Genomic DNA, 14,246 nt, shown 5'->3' on the forward strand with positions numbered 1-14,246 from the left:
GATAATTGGATATTGTTTGGAGTGTGCCATTACACACGTTGTTCCTAATTGTCCAAAACACCCAAACAAACAGGGGAAAACAACAATGAATGTTGTGGGAGTGTTACCTTCTCCAAGTGGATCAGAGGCAGAACCCAAAATTCCTGTGAAGGTAGTGACTAGAGCCCAAGCAAAAGAAAATGTTGAGGACCAAGCTAATGAGGAGAAAGATCAACAACCCAAACAAGGGGAAACAACTAGTGTGTCAGTGAGGACTAGGAGAAAATCTTGGAAAGCCAAAGAGACAGAATTAAAGCAACTTAACAATTACAAATCAAACTGCACTACAAACACAATTACAAGAGACAAAGGAGCAATTAAAACAAGAACGGGAAAACAAAACGGTGGTGAGTGATAAGAAACCAAGGAAGGCGTCTTTCAGAGGATCTGTGTTGGTAGACAAAGTCCTAGAGCCATTAGATGCTGCATTGGAAGCATATGAGACTAGATTGAAACCCAACCAAACCCTAGAGCAATGAGGGATGAAATATCCTCATGCTGAGGTAGAGACCGAGAGGTTGAAAATGTGTAAGGAATTGATAAAAACTGCACAGACAATGATGGAGCCTGAAGCACCAAATCCACCTCCAGAAACAAAACCAAAAAGTGTTGGATTTGAAATGCCTAAGGCAAAGGTTGTTGAAACATTAACTCAAAGAAACATTGAGCTAGAATCACAAAAGGATGTGCAAGCAAAGACTGCAACACAAGAAACCAACAACCTAGAAATTCAACAAGATGATCAAGTAGTGGCCAACACCACTAATGATGCAAGGTCAAGATCACAATTTATGGCACCTATCCCAGAGATAGATGAGCCATGGCCAAATGAATTGTGGGAAGCAATTAGAAGTGCAAAATATGGAAGTGAGACTTTCCAATCTGCACCCATGACTGAGGTCAATACAGGGCATGAGGTCTATCAGGGAGACATTCAATCTCTAAATGGAGATGCAGGGACGGAAGTTTTAATTGAAAGAAAACCAGAGTCCTTGAAGACCTTACCCTCATACATAGGAGAACATGAGGCAGACTCAGAGACTAGAGTGGTTCCATCTCAGAGGAAATCCATATCCAAGATGATGGATACAAAGAGTATGCAAGAGTTGATGTCAGCTCCAATACAGTGCACCATTACTCTATCTGAACTGCTTAAGATTAGACCACATGTATGGGATGAAGTAGGCAACAATTTAGGGAAGATGGGATTAAAGATACCTCTTCAAGATCTACCCTCAAATGAACAATCAAACAAAACTCAACAAGAAAGTGCAAACGCTAAACCTGTGCCAATAAACAAGGTGGGGGAATATTGCGAAGGAGAAGAAGGAAACACCACCTTACCTGTGGAATACAAAGGAGTTAAAACATTGGCTATACTTGATAGTGGGGCTGGAGTAGCCATAGCCACAAAAGACATTTGGGACAAATGGGGTAGACCAGCGCTTAGGAAAACTAGAATGAAGCTGCAACTTGTAGATGGATACACGGAAAAAACTATGGGTATCTTAGAGCAAATTATTGTGACTTCTTGTGGAATTGAATATGAACATACATTTGCAATAGTAGATTTTGGAAAAGGGAACAATTTTGATATCATTTTAGGAAGACCTTTCATGCGTCAACTTAAGATGGTTCAAGATTGGGGCTATGACTATATCTACTTGAGACATAAAAAGATCACCACAAAAGTAAGCATAAAAGACCATAGCTATAGAGATGTGAATAGAACTCCTTTAGAAGAAATTGACTCTACTATAGTCAATGGGAAAGAGATACCTGCGTGGCTATAAACCAAACAAGAACTTTGGATGTGTGGTGCTTCAAAGTGTGGAAGCTCAGTGAAGGAGGATTGCATCTTAGAAAGATCAATGGACGATGAAGCTTACATACCGGAACCTTTTCTAGAGAAATTATTTGAGCCATTTGGATGGACTCAAATATTGGCAACCTTGGATATGTGTGTGAATGAGCTAACTCCAACCAAGTTTTGTAATGAAGAAGGCTACGACCTAGTTTCATGTTTTATGTTGAAAGTGTTGAAGGAAGCTAATGAAGTTTGTGAGTGTGAAAGCAGAAAAAGTGAGACAAATAGCTACATCCTGGAGCATGAGGCAAAATTGAAAACGAAGGAAGCAGAGCAACCACAACAATATGTCATTATTGACATACCTGAAGAAACAAAAAAAGCTGTTTCAAAGAAGCCGACTCCAGAAAAAGTCCAAATGAAAGTAGATGAAGCAGAAAAGCTTCCAAGTTCAACGGAAAATCTTCAACAAATGCAAGATCAAAAGAAGAGCAGGGACAAGGAAGAAGATGGACTATCTCCTACGATGATCAAATTCAATTTATGCGGACAAACAGGGCTCAAGGTTGCATGTTCGGCCGCAATTGATCCTTATGCTACTAAGAATCTAATGACTTATGGAACGTGGATCATGATGGGAAAGCCACCAATCAATGAGCTAGAAGAAATAGTTTACACAAGTTCAAAAATGCCGATTCCTAGCTTTGGAGTGGCAGAGGCTGTACTCAAATTGAGTACCGAGGAGTATAAAGATACTTTCCATATAATCAACTCCCATCATATCAAAGAGAGTCTAGTCGTGATAGAAAGCTGGAGGAACATCTTCTTTCGAAAACAATCAAAAGCTTCAACAACAACAACGGTAAGACTCCATGAAGCTTCTCAAATCCATGCAGAGAAGAAATCGCCAACCATCGCGGAAAAAGGTAAAGCAAAGGTAAACATTGAAGTATATCAACCTCGCCAAACGACTTTACCTTCAACGAGCGTCCATAAAATTTCCCACGAAGCCTCTACATCAAGAGCCACACCATAAAAAATGCAATGGAAACCAAAGCAAAAAGTCTATCAACCAAAGTTTCGATCACAAAAAAGCATCCAGAAGAAGTCGAAGAATGTCAACCAAGTGTTGGTATCCAAAGAGCACATCCAAGTCAAAGACCCAGTTTGAATACATGAAACACGGGTTCAGCCACAACAACAAAAGGTGACAGGGTGGATAGCATCAAATGAGTCAATCACTGCTCAAGGCTACTTCCAAGGAAACACTAATGTTTGAGCCAAAAAGCCTAAAGTAACAGCCTGGACCTACCCACCTCAACCAACGAGATCTATAAGGAACAAGACGCGCTATCAACGAAATACAAAATACTTAGGCAAGCGAAAGAACACCAACAAAAGGCAAACAAAAAGACCTTCCACGTGGGCAACGCAAAAAGTTTGGGTACCGAAATCAGACTTCAACGAAGATACCCAACACAAACAGGTGAATCAGCGGATGATTCCAGTGAAGCTACTTGAAGCACAAGGAGTTTATGAAGGTAACACTCCAATATGGTTACCAAAAATTGTAGTTCAATCGGGAACAACAAAGAGAAATCAAGCAGCACAAGATTCTACCCCAAAGCAAGCAATGAAAACCAAAAGCCAACAGAAGCCAATTACAACCAAGGCTGCTGCAATCTATAGATCGATACCTTGTCATAAATTACAAAAGCAAGGCTTTTACAATGGAAATCATTAGGTTTGGATACCAAATCCTAGTGTCCGTCAAATTATAGAAGAAGATAAAATGCCAAAGACGGTCACACAAGGACCAAAAACAAGATGGGTTCCAAAATTGCTAGTGGAAACTCAATCACAAAGAACCTACACATCTAGACAATCGCTTCTCATGGAAATTAATGCAAAGGCTACATCGAGCCCTATCAGAGTTGAAGGGATTGTTTTACAAAGAAGTATCAACATACAACAAGCAAGTCAAGAGGAGCAAAAATATGCCAATCTACTCAACAAAATGGTGGCATCCAAAGACAAACACAATGATAGAGGCCTTAATCTCAAGAACTTATGGCATTGGGTTTCAGGCCATGAACAGGTAAGTCCAAGTCACCATTAAAAATACATGGCATAAAAGTCAAGAGTCGGGCAACTGAGCCACTAAATGAGCAAGGCATTAGTCCCAAATCTTCAAGTAATATTCTCTGTGGTCTAAGAGTCTTAAGGTACTGGTCAAGGTGGAGGAGTTGAGCATATTTATGTGGTGTAGCTCATGCTGATATAGGTGAGCATAAGAGTCCAAGTCTATGTATTTTAAGTTTGGTAAAGTGAAGAAGAGAGTCCAAAAGACACTCACGCACTATACATAGTGAGTAATGAGTGGAGAAGCTTCAACATAAAAAACCCTTCTTGGAAATGTGGAAGCTATTGAGATGTCCTTGGATATCACATGTGCTACATTTGTTCCTTGAAGCACCCAACAACTCATTTTTCACACCACATGCTTTTCTTGAAAGAACTCTTGTGTGCATATAGAGTGTCCCATAATTGGCGCTTGCATTACGCACTCTTACTTTATTTCTCCTAAGCACTCACCTTGCATGAATGGGTACTCAACGTCCAAGTGTTCAACCCCAATAAGAGCGTATACCAAAGGCATATTTTCCCACTGGGTTTTTCCCTTTGGTCATTCAGGTTCTAGACCCTAATTTAGAAACACCCATCACTATTCTATTATATATATTCCTTCCATCAAATGAAACCAATAAAGAATTTGTTACACGATCTTCAAAGAGATAAAGCGGGGCCAAATTGTTCTCAACTATGCTTTGACAAGAGCAGCTCTTATCTTCAAAGATACCAACAAAGCTCTATTGACAAAGTGTCAAAGAAAATCAAATTGGAGATACCAGAGCACACACATCAAAGTCTCAAACATTTTGAGACAGGAGCTCTAATAAGAAGTCATCTGCACCAGGAGGCAAAGTATCCAAAGAAGCAGGTATCATCGACCAACTGCACAAATGGAAAGGTAAAGCAGGATGTGCAACAGAATGCACAAATGTCTCGTCCACAACATCCAAATCACAAAGAACACATGTTCATCAAATCAAAGGCAAATGGGCACCCCATTTGAACAAGCAAAACAACTCAAGCAAGGAAGGGGGGAGTCTCATCAACAAGAAGACCAGACTACAAATGGTCGTGTCAAGGTACGACACGAGCTAGGAAGGGGGGAGTGTTTGGAGGTGATAACAACATACAAGTGCCCACCTAGCCAAGGCACCCGTTTAGAAAGCCGACCAAAGTTTTGATGTGGTCACATTATTTTTCCGATGTTTAATACATCAAACCTTGTAAAAGCCTAATGAGAGTCGTCTATGTCAAGTCTAAGTCAAAGATGTAATTTTTCCAATGATGTATGTAAAGGTCCATGAGAAGTTGACAGTTGGCCACTTTAGAAAGCCCTAGGTATATAATACACTAAGGTTAGTGGGAAAGGAGGATTTTTTGAAGATAAGTGACTATTGCGTTACGCACAGAGAGTTGCATCTTTTCTCAAACTTGTAATCATCGCTTCTGTGGCTACGGTAATCCAAATTCAGTTTTGTTTCTTGCATTGTGTTCCTCTTACTCTGCTCTTTCATTCAAGTGTAAGCATTCAAGATTCGGTGAAGGTCTCAAACGCATCTGTTTAGGCCTTAAATCGCTATTTTGAGTGTTTATATGCGTATTTTATGTTGTTTTGACCCTAGGAGAGGCTTTAGGGACCCAAAAACGACCCTTTAGGATCATCCGTTTACTATTTTTGCGTACTGTGGGATGAACGATCGCGATCTTTGTACCTCTCCAGAATGCTGTGACAGTGATAGGATATGTTCCTGATAGTCCCCTGTAGCTTCCCTTCAAGTTTCGTGCGATTCCGATATGAATTGCATGGTGAACAGGCGTGATGAATGTAGAGTTGTGTAGAAGGACATAGGCAGATTACTTGGCTTTAGTGCGATTGATTTGCATATAGAGTTAGTAGTTGCATCTCGTCGAGTTCACTTCATTAGGGTTGACATCCTAATGAGTTTCCATGCCTCATCCGAGTCGCTTCCCCTGTATCGATAATTTTATGTTGATGCTTGAGAGCTATGCTATGGACGTCTGTTGCGGCGACCCGCAAACATCCGCAGACACAATTTACACCCTCATGGGTAGTCAAGTTTCATCCGCTTTTCTTCAATTCACTTGAAATTGAACTCCTGCTTTGTTTTTCCCTTTTCAGAGCACCTTCACTTTGCTTCGACTGTCAAATCTTGAGCTTCCATGCCTGAGCTCCTTCCCTTCCGTGTTGATGTCCCCGTGAGCCTTGGTTGGAGAGAGAGAGAGAGAGAGAGAGAGAGAGAGAGAGAGAGAGAGAGAGAGAGAGAGAGAGAGAGAGAGAGAGATCTCCTAAAATGCCTTCCTTTTGATTTCCTATTTCTCCCCCAAGAAGCAATCATTAAACTCTTCCTGTCTTCTTCAAAAAACAAGCTCTCAGTTGAAAAAAAAAATCACTTAAACTCGCCAAAATATGCCCTTTTAAGCGTGTGAACTCTGTCTATTTTTGGCCCCGAATTTCTCTTTTCGGCTCCTTTTTTGCATGTGTGACCCCTCACCCTCTATTTTTGGAACACCTTGGAACTGAAGTTAGGTGGGAACTATATGGTGGGGGCCCTCTGGTTATTGTCACGGCGGCGTGACATCCCCAATGGAAATCACCCCTTCAATAAAAGTATGCAGCCCTTGAGGGGCCCATGTGAATCTCCCATTCCCAATGACCACGTCAGCACTATCGAGCAAGACACGCTCAGTACATCGACCAGCAAGCCCGGACAACAATCAAGGCCGCTTGTAGCGCCCGTGGCATCAACAAGACGAGGACGTCGCCCATAACCAGAGAGCTCCAAGGGCGCCTCTCTCTCCTTGATGTCCATATGGGGTGTCCACTGCAGCCCATATACTCTAGCATTGGGTCCACCCTCTTCGCATGTGGGTCATTTCCTTGGCCACGTTGCAATTCGTGGTCAACTTGACCCTCAAAGCGCTCCATAAACTCATAGAAATTCCCCCAAAAAACCCTTTTTTCCTCCAACTTCCACTGCACACCATGTGCTGCCCGGTAAAGGGATCCTCGTACTCTGAAATTCCATGGGATTCTTGGGTTCCCCACTTCAATTTGCATAAGCATCATGGCGCTTCGACTCTCTCGGGTCCGCAATCCGATGGGACTAAAATCATCCAAATTCATCCGGTAAAATCCTTCTAGTATCCGTCCCCAACTTCAGACTGAGATATCTGATTGATTCGGACTCCATTCGCCATTCTATCACTTCCTATGGCCTTCATATGCCGCATACTGATCATAAAAAGCCTGGCAAGGCTTCAAAAATGCCAATTGGCACATTGACGAAGGAGACTCAACAGGCTCAAAACTGGCCCCCAGTGAAATTTCAACTAGCAATAACTCTCTCATCCTGGCTCCGATTATCGATCTGAGAAGACTATCAGGCTCCATAAATCAAGCACTACACACTTATAGCTCCAGAATGGTTTGAACTACCTGGCATCACATGGCGTGTCCATCTTAGCTCTACAACCACCTCCAGTTTCAAAGACAAATATATTGCACTCTATAGCTCTGTTTGATGAGCCATGTGGACTAGTTGACTCAGCACTTTAAGCTCTACATTCCCAAGCCAAAAAACCTCATCTTGAATCTCCTTCACTACAACGGGCTTACCAAATTAGATGATTTTTATAGGTTAAGGGGAAGTCACGTGAATATTTATTGTGATCACGTATTTTGAAACGTGATCACTCAACATTATTAACATGTTCACATGTTTGTGATCATGTTAATGAAATTCTGGCAAATCTGCTCTTAGGATGAAGCGCGATCCATGTTTGGTGACCAATGTTGACCAAACTTCAAGGGAAGGATTTGGGCATGTTCCCTATTCTACTGGTCAACAAATTTCTGAGTTTGGATCATTTTTTGACCTCATTGGTCAAGATAACCATTTGGAGACTGATTTTTCGTTTTCCCTTGGTTTTCGAGTGATCAAAGTTCCATCTTGTCCAAAACTTGCAAGGCACATTTCCCAAGGCTATATCCATGTGTATGTGGACTTTTTACCTTTATCTGGCATGTTGGGGGACATGGTTTGCAATCCATGTTCATCCAAAAATTTTAATGTGATTAGATCAATGTTTAGGCAATTTCAAGGGAGTGATTTTGCACCAAAAATATCTAGGTTGGGAGGTAAGGGAACATGGATTGCCATCCATGTTCCACCACCTTTTGCATATGTGATCATATGGCTTGATTTTTCCCTGTGAGAGGAGTATACTAGCGAAAAAATATTTGAATTTGGACTCCACTTGGTGCCCCATGAGCTTAACAGTTTGGGAAATTTTTGCATTTAATTTGATTTTTGCAGTTGATGTGATGGTGCTTGCAAATTTGATCATACACAAATGTTCTTGCATTGATAAGGATTATACCTGTGAAATCTGGTGGGGTAAGGGTGCCCTAAGTGTTTATAGCAGGAAAAAACTTAGCAAGTGGCTCTAGGTCAGACAAGCTCTCTCTCTCTCTCTCTCTCTCTCTCTCTCTCTCTCTCTCTCTCTCTCTCTCTCTGTGTGTGTGTGTGACTATGACTAGATGCAAATGAAGTGTAAGTTTCTCCCTATATGTGCTTGACTTACCACAAGTGCCAAGTGTATACTTACCTTATTTTCTCACATTTTCTATGGCATACCACATGCGGCTTAGAAGGCTCATCCTTGGATGCCTGATCGTTATTTGCCCTTGATTTTGTGATTTTGGTACGTTGTAAGTTGGCCCAATTTTTTTGACATGTGCCAAATCCTTCCAAACTTGATATTCTCAAAGCTCTTGCTTTGTAGATTTGGTGTTTGCTTTTAGAACTTGATTCTAACATTTTTGGCTCATTTTATTAATTTTTTATCCTTATTAGGTTAAAAAGGAAAGTAAGTTATTCAAATTATCATTACTTGGCCAAAATTATTCTTTGCACTTATATGTACATACTCTTACTCTAGGCATCTTGTCCATCAAAATTTGTCATTATGGCTCATCATTATGCCTGATAAGTGTTACATTTGACTAAAAAATAATAAAAAACAAAAATTTGAGTGAAAAAACACATTGTACACTATACACATGATCTTTCAACATCTTGCAGCTTTAGATCTTGCATAGGGGGGAGGGGGTCACTTAATAATTATGTGACTATCAGGTAGTATACACATGATCTTTCAACAACTTGCAGCTTTAGATCTTGCATAGGGGGAGGTGTTCACTTATTATTATGTGATTGTCACGTGAGTGCAACAGAAGAAATTATTAGATTTTATATTTTCTCACATTTTCACCTACAACAGGGTACCATAAAATGAAACTGGGAAAAATTCTACAGATTGAATAGGAAAAGGGTGTGTTGTATTTGTAAAAATTTCACAGATAAGGAGTTCTAAAAATACTTGTTGAACACACACGATATAAAAAAATTCTACATACTGACTCCCATGAGCAATAAGCTACTCCACCTACTATTACCCCCCTACCCCCCCCCCCCCCCCCCCCCCCACCCCCAACTTCCCCAGATGAAGGTTTGTGCAATGTGCATGGGCACGAACAATGTGTCTATGAAAGGACGTGTAAAGTCGCCCTATTATCCGTATGGAAGAGATGCAATGGGTAACAAAATGTTGTGCAAGGTGTAGGTGCTTATCTAAGTTTTCAGCGGTTGTTGTTGGTGAGGTTCTATCTAAGTTGTGTTTTCCAAAAAAAATCCTTTGAAGATGGTGGACCCGTTCTTTGATGATTGGTCTTGTGAGTACTACTGGCGGATTGTTGATTTGGCTTGGGCTAGCTTTTTGGGTACCCACTTTTGTGTTGGTTGTGGAGACTGTGAAGGTTGTTGTCGTGCTGGTTGTTTTGGTCTCCATTGCCAAGTTGTTGTTTTGGCAGTTGTTGTATTCTTTGATATATATTTTGGAATACATTTATACCTGGGTTGGTTTGATCAAGAGTTAATCCATTGTGTGGATTCCTTCTGCCACATATAATGACTTTGAGTGGTTTTGGTTCTTCTTAACTCTACGGTTGGACTGAGTTGGAAGACTGATTTGAAGTGGTTGCTTTGGGTAACCATACCTACTTTAGTTTGGTCACCATTATACCCAAACTTGTTTGACTTGTCTCCCATGGATGTTTGTGCATGGTTTAGTCTTGATTGTACGTTGTGGCTTTGGTTTTTTGGTTTTCCATTCCAAATGTGATTTGTTTGTGCCAGGAACAAACAAGGTTCCCTTACAATTGTACTTCAAAGTGTCATCTTGCCAATCTAAAACTGCTTTGTACATTTGCACCCATGAACTCATAAGAAAATGATGTGGATATTGGTTGCCATCAATGTTGATTGATACATTAGCTAGTCCTAATCTGACTATTATCCCTTTGTTGGCTGCTCTCAAAGCGATTTGATTTGGTGTCCCTATTTGATCTGACAACTTTAGGTACATTCAATGCTTTATTGCATTGATTCTTGCACCAATATCCACAAGTGCTCGTTGCTTTGATCCATATGTAAGCTACACATTGACTCGTACATCCATACCTCCAAGCTGATTTGGTTCAATTTGAATTGCTTTGAGAGGAGGAGACAATATTTCTAGTTTCCAAATTGGAGCTATGTTCTCTCGTTCTTTGCGTTTCAAAATCCGCAACTTTGCTTCCTCCTTTGCATGGCCTTGGATGGCTTGAAATTTTGGCTTACGTTCCTTCGCTTGGTGAATTCTATCCAACATATCAATAGTTCAATAGTAAGGGCTAGAGGAGGATCTTGCAGTCTAGAATAGCTATCAAGCGATTGAGCTCATTCCAGATGCCCGCTTTTTCTAGGCTAAGTTTACACTATGATCCACACATGTAGTCTGATTTTCAATGACTTTGCCGATGTTATGGCGCCTTAGATTGGTGTTGACACCATCTTCTTTAAAGTCCCAGAATCTATGATTTTAGGAGTTGCCTCCCATTATTGTGATGGCACAATTCTGACTTCCAATAAGCCACGTGTTCTCTTATGTAAGAGGGTAAGGTCTCAAGGTGTAGAGTTTGCTTAATTTTGAAGCAACAAAACCCATGGAACCATATATAGACTTGGTATCTAGGTCTAGATGCTCATGTTCCATGTTTATAACAGGGATTGGATCAATGTATAGGTCGTGCTTTTGTCCTTTGTGTTTCTTATTGTTTCTCATAATGCGTTTTGGCTATTGTTCCTCAAATTCTAGGATGGGTGCTATCGGATATGACGTGTTGTAATCATTGGTATTTGCAACCATAATTTGGTTTTTTGGTCTAGTTACGGTTTTTGTTGCTCATCAAGCTGTATTTTTGGCTTCTTAACAATTTGTGGTTGATTTTGTGCCTCCATATTTCTACGGGTTTGGATACATTTCCATTTGAGGATACTTATCTCAAGATCAATACTTATTTTTTTTTGTGTTGTTTTTTTGTGAGGCTTGGACAAATTCCAACAAGCCTTCTGCAATCTCTATCATTTCTTACCATTTCAAACCTTTTCCATCTCAAAATTTGCATAAGGATATGTCATCCATCTTTGCTCTAGAGTCAGATTGGGTTTAATCATAGCCTTCATATGCTTCTAATATAGCATCTAGTGGATTGAATACTTTTTCTACCAACATGGATTCTCCTGAGTTGATTGAACATATTTTTTTGGCTCCACTATTGAAGCTTTCTTTTTCTTATATTGTTTCCATTTCTCTTTAGCTTGTGAGAGCACTACGGCCATGATTGCTTCTTTTCACTCTCGTGCAGGTTTCATTTTTTCCCTCTCCAAGATTTACATCGTGTCTATATCAATTTATCATCTGCTTTAATAGGACTTGGCTCTCCAGGCTCCTTTCCATTTCTATTGTCTTTTATGGCTTCACAAGCTTGGGATCTCATCATCACATTGACAGAGCTAAATTTGATCCACTAGAATTGGGTAGGAATCTAATCTTGTTCTATGGACTTAGCTCTATCTTTGCCCCATAGGTATCAGCCTCCATTATATAAATAGCATGACTAGTCACCATATCCTCCACTAACTTCCGCATACCTCCTTTTCCAAAGTAGTTCCTAATGGCATACCTATCTCCCGCAGATGGATCTTGCCATCCTTAAAAAACACAAGATCTCTTTTTAAGGAATCACTAAATCTATCACAATCCCTTTTTCCATGGTCTGTGCCATCACACCATATGGAGGGTGGTTCCACTGCAAATGCTGGTTCCACTACAAATGCATCCATTGTTGAGTCTTTTGTGAAAGGAGACTGTGTTGCTGATGTTGATGCAGAATAGGCTTTTAGCGCAGAGTGCACTAACAATCTTGTTGTCCATGATGCATGCTTGTCAATTGCTGCAGATTCACATGTGTGGTATTTCGACAGTGGTGCTACAAAGCACATTACCTCACATCGTGAATTGTTCACCTCTCTCGAGTCAGGGAGTTGGAAAGATTGTGCTTACTGCTACAAATGGCCGTTCTTTCACACTTGTTGATGCAATTTATGTACCTGGGATCAAGAAGAATCTTTTGTATGTATCTGCACTTGCTAGACTTGAACTTGTAGTCGAATTTGTGGATGACAGATGTATGTTCATGATCTCAATTTTGGTGATGAAATTGTTGCATCTGGCCTTTTGTGCCATGGGCTGTATAAGCTCACTTTGTATGAAAAGTGTGGAAAATTTTTTGCAAGTGTTGTTGCAAATTCAAGGGCTATTTTAGATGCAAAACTTTGGCATGCACGTTTTGGTCATCTAAATTTTGCCAGTTTGCTGTGTTTGCAGAAATCTGATATGGTTGCTTCTTTGCCGCCTCTTGAAGCACCTATCAAACATGTTTGTGAAGGCTGTATTTTGGGTAAGATGCATCATTCTAAGTTTCCAAAGGATGGTTTAGTTTGGGCCACATGCAGGTTGCAGCTTGTGCATAGTGATGTTTGGGGGCCCATGCAAACTCCGCCCTTGCGCAACTACCTTTACTTCGTGACTTTCATTGATGATTACTCCGGGCATGCATGGGTATTTTCGCTTAGATTTGTGATTCGGGCTCATTTCGGCCTCCGTTTCCACTACAAGCAGTACTGTACAGGCTATTTCGTCATTTTGTGCAGAATTTATGTCAATGTCGTTTTCTGCATAACAGGTGCCTCATAGTCTTCTACGGTTTGTGCTATATAGCACGTGTTGTTCCCGCTCCATTTCTCCTATTTTTGGGTAGTTTTCACATCAGGTGCAGCATTTATCATGGCTGACAACAACACAGATGTGTTCAAGATGTTTGTTGTTGAGGACAGGTTGGATGGGGACAACTACCCTATGTGGGCTTATATGATGCAACATGTTCTTGTGTCAAAGGGCATCTGGAACATTGTGCAGGGCATTGATGTACGTCTTGGTTTTGAGGATGTTGCAGGTCTTGCTGCAAGGATTGCTGCTATTAGAGTTGTTTTGCCTACGGTAGAACAAGCTCGTTGGGATGTAAAGGATGCGCAGGCTCATGCATTGATTGCGATGTCTGTGAAGTGCACCATTGTTCCTCACATTTGTTCAACAAAATTTGCAAAACAGGCTTGGGATATTCTAGCAGGTCTTTATACAAGCCGCAATGAGGCTAAAATTGCTTTGCTGCGTAAAGAGCTGGAGTCGAACATTATGCATGAGGAAGATGATATGGACACTTTCCTTGTTGGTGTCAAGGATATCAATGAGCAACTTATTTTTGCAGGTGAAGTCATTTCAGACAGTTCCCTTGTGGAGACTATTCTTGATGCCTTACTAGATTCCTACCAGACTTTTGCTAGTACTTGGAGATTGATGACCCAAGGAAATCCTGAAGTTGTCAAGTTTGATGCATTATGCACATTGCTGTTGCAAGAGTCACTTTCCAAGAAAAACAGAACTAGGCAGCGTGCAGTTGAATAGGCTTTTATTGCTTCTCAAAAAAAGGGTGGTAACAACAATGAGGCCACTTCTTATGGTTCTGCTGCGAGTGCCAAAACTTCTGTTCCTAATGCTTCTGCTAGAAATTCTGGTGATAAAGGCAAAAAGAAGATGCGTTTCCATTATTGTAAAGCTAATGATCACTTGATCAAGTCGTGTCCTAAGTTGAAATCCAAAGAGGTTAAGAAGAAAGAGGGTGGTCCCACTACAATGCTGGTCCCACTACAAATGTAGCCATTGTTCAGTCTTCTATGAAAGGAGACTGTGTTGCTGATATTGATATAGAATGGGCTTTTAGCGTAGAGTGCACTTACAATCGTGC

The sequence above is a fragment of the Adiantum capillus-veneris genome, chromosome 2, assembly GCF_014529385.1.
Source record: "Adiantum capillus-veneris isolate H3 chromosome 2, ASM1452938v2, whole genome shotgun sequence".
NCBI lineage: Eukaryota > Viridiplantae > Streptophyta > Polypodiopsida > Polypodiales > Pteridaceae > Adiantum > Adiantum capillus-veneris.